We start from the raw sequence: 8,487 nt of genomic DNA, 5'->3' as shown, positions 1-8,487 counted from the left end.
ACACCTTCATGTAGTCATACACACACCTTCATGTAGTCATACACACACCTTCATGTAGTCATACACACACCTTCATGTAGTCATACACACACCTTCATGTAGTCATACACACACCTTCATGTAGTCATACACACACCTTCATGTAGTCATACACACACCTTCATGTAGTCATACACACACCTTCATGTAGTCATACACACACCTTCATGTAGTCATACACACACCTTCATGTAGTCATACACACACCTTCATGTAGTCATACACACACCTTCATGTAGTCATACACACACCTTCATGTAGTCATACACACACCTTCATGTAGTCATACACACACCTTCATGTAGTCATACACACACCTTCATGTAGTCATACACACACCTTCATGTAGTCATACACACACCTTCATGTAGTCATACACACACCTTCATGTAGTCATACACACACCTTCATGTAGTCATACACACACCTTCATGTAGTCATACACACACCTTCATGTAGTCATACACACACCTTCATGTAGTCATACACACACCTTCATGTAGTCATACACACACCTTCATGTAGTCATACACACACCTTCATGTAGTCATACACACACCTTCATGTAGTCATACACACACCTTCATGTAGTCATACACACACCTTCATGTAGTCATACACACACCTTCATGTAGTCATACACACACCTTCATGTAGTCATACACACACCTTCATGTAGTCATACACACACCTTCATGTAGTCATACACACACCTTCATGTAGTCATACACACACCTTCATGTAGTCATACACACACCTTCATGTAGTCATACACACACCTTCATGTAGTCATACACACACCTTCATGTAGTCATCACACACACCTTCATGTAGTCATACACACACCTTCATGTAGTCATACACACACCTTCATGTAGTCATACACACACCTTCATGTAGTCATACACACACCTTCATGTAGTCATACACACACCTTCATGTAGTCATACACACACCTTCATGTAGTCATACACACACCTTCATGTAGTCATACACACACCTTCATGTAGTCATACACACACCTTCATGTAGTCATACACACACCTTCATGTAGTCATACACACACCTTCATGTAGTCATACACACACCTTCATGTAGTCATACACACACCTTCATGTAGTCATACACACACACCTTCATGTAGTCATACACACACCTTCATGTAGTCATACACACACCTTCATGTAGTCATACACACACCTTCATGTAGTCATACACACACCTTCATGTAGTCATACACACACCTTCATGTAGTCATACACACACCTTCATGTAGTCATACACACACCTTCATGTAGTCATACACACACCTTCATGTAGTCATACACACACCTTCATGTAGTCATACACACACCTTCATGTAGTCATACACACACCTTCATGTAGTCATACACACACCTTCATGTAGTCATACACACACCTTCATGTAGTCATACACACACCTTCATGTAGTCATACACACACCTTCATGTAGTCATACACACACCTTCATGTAGTCATACACACACCTTCATGTAGTCATACACACACCTTCATGTAGTCATACACACACCTTCATGTAGTCATACACACACCTTCATGTAGTCATACACACACCTTCATGTAGTCATACACACACCTTCATGTAGTCATACACACACCTTCATGTAGTCATACACACACCTTCATGTAGTCATACACACACCTTCATGTAGTCATACACACACCTTCATGTAGTCATACACACACCTTCATGTAGTCATACACACACCTTCATGTAGTCATACACACACCTTCATGTAGTCATACACACACCTTCATGTAGTCATACACACACCTTCATGTAGTCATACACACACCTTCATGTAGTCATACACACACCTTCATGTAGTCATACACACACCTTCATGTAGTCATACACACACCTTCATGTAGTCATACACACACCTTCATGTAGTCATACACACACCTTCATGTAGTCATACACACACCTTCATGTAGTCATACACACACCTTCATGTAGTCATACACACACCTTCATGTAGTCATACACACACCTTCATGTAGTCATACACACACCTTCATGTAGTCATACACACACCTTCATGTAGTCATACACACACCTTCATGTAGTCATACACACACCTTCATGTAGTCATACACACACCTTCATGTAGTCATACACACACCTTCATGTAGTCATACACACACCTTCATGTAGTCATACACACACCTTCATGTAGTCATACACACACCTTCATGTAGTCATACACACACCTTCATGTAGTCATACACACACCTTCATGTAGTCAACACACACCTTCATGTAGTCATACACACACCTTCATGTAGTCATACACACACCTTCATGTAGTCATACACACACCTTCATGTAGTCATACACACACCTTCATGTAGTCATACACACACCTTCATGTAGTCATACACACACCTTCATGTAGTCATACACACACCTTCATGTAGTCATACACACACCTTCATGTAGTCATACACACACCTTCATGTAGTCATACACACACCTTCATGTAGTCATACACACACCTTCATGTAGTCATACACACACCTTCATGTAGTCATACACACACCTTCATGTAGTCATACACACACCTTCATGTAGTCATACACACACCTTCATGTAGTCATACACACACCTTCATGTAGTCATACACACACCTTCATGTAGTCATACACACACCTTCATGTAGTCATACACACACCTTCATGTAGTCACACACACCTTCATGTAGTCATACACACACCTTCATGTAGTCATACACACACCTTCATGTAGTCATACACACACCTTCATGTAGTCATACACACACCTTCATGTAGTCATACACACACCTTCATGTAGTCATACACACACCTTCATGTAGTCATACACACACCTTCATGTAGTCATACACACACCTTCATGTAGTCATACACACACCTTCATGTAGTCATACACACACCTTCATGTAGTCATACACACACCTTCATGTAGTCATACACACACCTTCATGTAGTCATACACACACCTTCATGTAGTCATACACACACCTTCATGTAGTCATACACACACCTTCATGTAGTCATACACACACCTTCATGTAGTCATACACACACCTTCATGTAGTCATACACACACCTTCATGTAGTCACACACACACCTTCATGTAGTCATACACACACCTTCATGTAGTCATACACACACCTTCATGTAGTCATACACACACCTTCATGTAGTCATACACACACCTTCATGTAGTCATACACACACCTTCATGTAGTCATACACACACCTTCATGTAGTCATACACACACCTTCATGTAGTCATACACACACCTTCATGTAGTCATACACACACCTTCATGTAGTCATACACACACCTTCATGTAGTCATACACACACCTTCATGTAGTCATACACACACCTTCATGTAGTCATACACACACCTTCATGTAGTCATACACACACCTTCATGTAGTCATACACACACCTTCATGTAGTCATACACACACCTTCATGTAGTCATACACACACCTTCATGTAGTCATACACACACCTTCATGTAGTCATACACACACCTTCATGTAGTCATACACACACCTTCATGTAGTCATACACACACCTTCATGTAGTCATACACACACCTTCATGTAGTCACACACACACCTTCATGTAGTCATACACACACCTTCATGTAGTCATACACACACCTTCATGTAGTCATACACACACCTTCATGTAGTCATACACACACCTTCATGTAGTCATACACACACCTTCATGTAGTCATACACACACCTTCATGTAGTCATACACACACCTTCATGTAGTCATACACACACCTTCATGTAGTCATACACACACCTTCATGTAGTCATACACACACCTTCATGTAGTCATACACACACCTTCATGTAGTCATACACACACCTTCATGTAGTCATACACACACCTTCATGTAGTCATACACACACCTTCATGTAGTCATACACACACACCTTCATGTAGTCATACACACACCTTCATGTAGTCATACACACACCTTCATGTAGTCATACACACACCTTCATGTAGTCATACACACACCTTCATGTAGTCATACACACACCTTCATGTAGTCATACACACACCTTCATGTAGTCATACACACACCTTCATGTAGTCATACACACACCTTCATGTAGTCACACACACACCTTCATGTAGTCATACACACACACCTTCATGTAGTCATACACACACCTTCATGTAGTCATACACACACCTTCATGTAGTCATACACACACCTTCATGTAGTCATACACACACCTTCATGTAGTCATACACACACCTTCATGTAGTCATACACACACACCTTCATGTAGTCATACACACACCTTCATGTAGTCATACACACACACCTTCATGTAGTCATACACACACCTTCATGTAGTCACACACACACCTTCATGTAGTCATACACACACCTTCATGTAGTCATACACACACCTTCATGTAGTCACACACACCTTCATGTAGTCATACACACACCTTCATGTAGTCATACACACACCTTCATGTAGTCATACACACACCTTCATGTAGTCATACACACACCTTCATGTAGTCATACACACACCTTCATGTAGTCATACACACACCTTCATGTAGTCATACACACACCTTCATGTAGTCATACACACACCTTCATGTAGTCATACACACACCTTCATGTAGTCATACACACACCTTCATGTAGTCATACACACACCTTCATGTAGTCATACACACACCTTCATGTAGTCATACACACACCTTCATGTAGTCATACACACACCTTCATGTAGTCATACACACACCTTCATGTAGTCATACACACACCTTCATGTAGTCATACACACACCTTCATGTAGTCATACACACACACCTTCATGTAGTCATACACACACCTTCATGTAGTCATACACACACCTTCATGTAGTCATACACACACCTTCATGTAGTCATACACACACCTTCATGTAGTCATACACACACCTTCATGTAGTCATACACACACCTTCATGTAGTCATACACACACACCTTCATGTAGTCATACACACACCTTCATGTAGTCATACACACACCTTCATGTAGTCATACACACACCTTCATGTAGTCAACACACACCTTCATGTAGTCATACACACACCTTCATGTAGTCATACACACACCTTCATGTAGTCATACACACACCTTCATGTAGTCATACACACACCTTCATGTAGTCATACACACACCTTCATGTAGTCATACACACACCTTCATGTAGTCATACACACACCTTCATGTAGTCATACACACACCTTCATGTAGTCATACACACACCTTCATGTAGTCATACACACACCTTCATGTAGTCATACACACACCTTCATGTAGTCATACACACACCTTCATGTAGTCATACACACACCTTCATGTAGTCATACACACACCTTCATGTAGTCATACACACACCTTCATGTAGTCATACACACACCTTCATGTAGTCATACACACACCTTCATGTAGTCATACACACACCTTCATGTAGTCATACACACACCTTCATGTAGTCATACACACACCTTCATGTAGTCAACACACCTTCATGTAGTCATACACACACCTTCATGTAGTCATACACACACCTTCATGTAGTCACACACACACCTTCATGTAGTCATACACACACCTTCATGTAGTCATACACACACACCTTCATGTAGTCATACACACACCTTCATGTAGTCATACACACACCTTCATGTAGTCATACACACACCTTCATGTAGTCATACACACCTTCATGTAGTCATACACACACCTTCATGTAGTCATACACACACCTTCATGTAGTCATACACACACCTTCATGTAGTCATACACACACCTTCATGTAGTCATACACACACCTTCATGTAGTCATACACACACCTTCATGTAGTCATACACACACCTTCATGTAGTCATACACACACCTTCATGTAGTCATACACACACCTTCATGTAGTCATACACACACCTTCATGTAGTCATACACACACCTTCATGTAGTCATACACACACCTTCATGTAGTCATACACACACCTTCATGTAGTCATACACACACCTTCATGTAGTCATACACACACCTTCATGTAGTCATACACACACCTTCATGTAGTCATACACACACCTTCATGTAGTCATACACACACCTTCATGTAGTCATACACACACCTTCATGTAGTCATACACACACCTTCATGTAGTCATACACACACCTTCATGTAGTCATACACACACCTTCATGTAGTCATACACACACCTTCATGTAGTCATACACACACCTTCATGTAGTCATACACACACCTTCATGTAGTCATACACACACCTTCATGTAGTCATACACACACCTTCATGTAGTCATACACACACCTTCATGTAGTCATACACACACCTTCATGTAGTCATACACACACCTTCATGTAGTCATACACACACCTTCATGTAGTCATACACACACCTTCATGTAGTCATACACACACCTTCATGTAGTCATACACACACCTTCATGTAGTCATACACACACCTTCATGTAGTCATACACACACCTTCATGTAGTCATACACACACCTTCATGTAGTCATACACACACCTTCATGTAGTCATACACACACCTTCATGTAGTCATACACACACCTTCATGTAGTCATACACACACCTTCATGTAGTCATACACACACCTTCATGTAGTCATACACACACCTTCATGTAGTCATACACACACCTTCATGTAGTCATACACACACACCTTCATGTAGTCATACACACACCTTCATGTAGTCATACACACACCTTCATGTAGTCATACACACACCTTCATGTAGTCATACACACACCTTCATGTAGTCATACACACACCTTCATGTAGTCATACACACACCTTCATGTAGTCATACACACACCTTCATGTAGTCATACACACACCTTCATGTAGTCATACACACACCTTCATGTAGTCATACACACACCTTCATGTAGTCATACACACACCTTCATGTAGTCATACACACACCTTCATGTAGTCATACACACACCTTCATGTAGTCATACACACACCTTCATGTAGTCATACACACACCTTCATGTAGTCATACACACACCTTCATGTAGTCATACACACACCTTCATGTAGTCATACACACACCTTCATGTAGTCATACACACACCTTCATGTAGTCATACACACACCTTCATGTAGTCATACACACACCTTCATGTAGTCATACACACACCTTCATGTAGTCATACACACACCTTCATGTAGTCATACACACACACCTTCATGTAGTCATACACACACCTTCATGTAGTCACACACACACCTTCATGTAGTCATACACACACCTTCATGTAGTCATACACACACTTCATGTAGTCATACACACACCTTCATGTAGTCATACACACACACCTTCATGTAGTCATACACACACCTTCATGTAGTCACACACACACACCTTCATGTAGTCATACACACACCTTCATGTAGTCACACACACACCTTCATGTAGTCACACACACACCTTCATGTAGTTATACACACACCTTCATGTAGTCACACACACACCTTCATGTAGTCATACACACACCTTCATGTAGTCATACGCACACCTTCATGTAGTCATACACACACCTTCATGTAGTCATACACACACCTTCATGTAGTCATACACACACCTTCATGTAGTCATACACACACCTTCATGTAGTCATACACACACCTTCATGTAGTCACACACACCTTCATGTAGTCATATACACACCTTCATGTAGTCATACACACACACCTTCATGTAGTCATACGCACACCTTCATGTAGTCATACACACACCTTCATGTAGTTATACACACACCTTCATGTAGTCATACACACACCTTCATGTAGTCATACACACACACCTTCATGTAGTCATACACACACCTTCATGTAGTCATACACACACCTTCATGTAGTCATACACACACCTTCATGTAGTCACACACACACCTTCATGTAGTCATACACACACACCTTCATGTAGTCATACACACACCTTCATGTAGTCATACACACACCTTCATGTAGTCATACACACACACCTTCATGTAGTCATACACACACCTTCATGTAGTCATACACACACCTTCATGTAGTCATACACACACACCTTCATGTAGTCATACGCACACCTTCATGTAGTCATACACACACACCTTCATGTAGTCATACACACACCTTCATGTAGTCACACACACACCTTCATGTAGTCATACACACACACCTTCATGTAGTCATACACACCTTCATGTAGTCACACACACCTTCATGTAGTCACACACACACCTTCATGTAGTCATACACACACCTTCATGTAGTCACACACACACCTTCATGTAGTCACACACACACCTTCATGTAGTTAT

Source organism: Poromitra crassiceps (genome assembly GCF_964638095.1).
Source record: "Poromitra crassiceps genome assembly, contig: HAP1_SCAFFOLD_803, whole genome shotgun sequence".
Taxonomy (NCBI): Eukaryota; Metazoa; Chordata; class Actinopteri; order Beryciformes; family Melamphaidae; genus Poromitra; species Poromitra crassiceps.
This window is presented reverse-complemented; position numbering follows the sequence as displayed.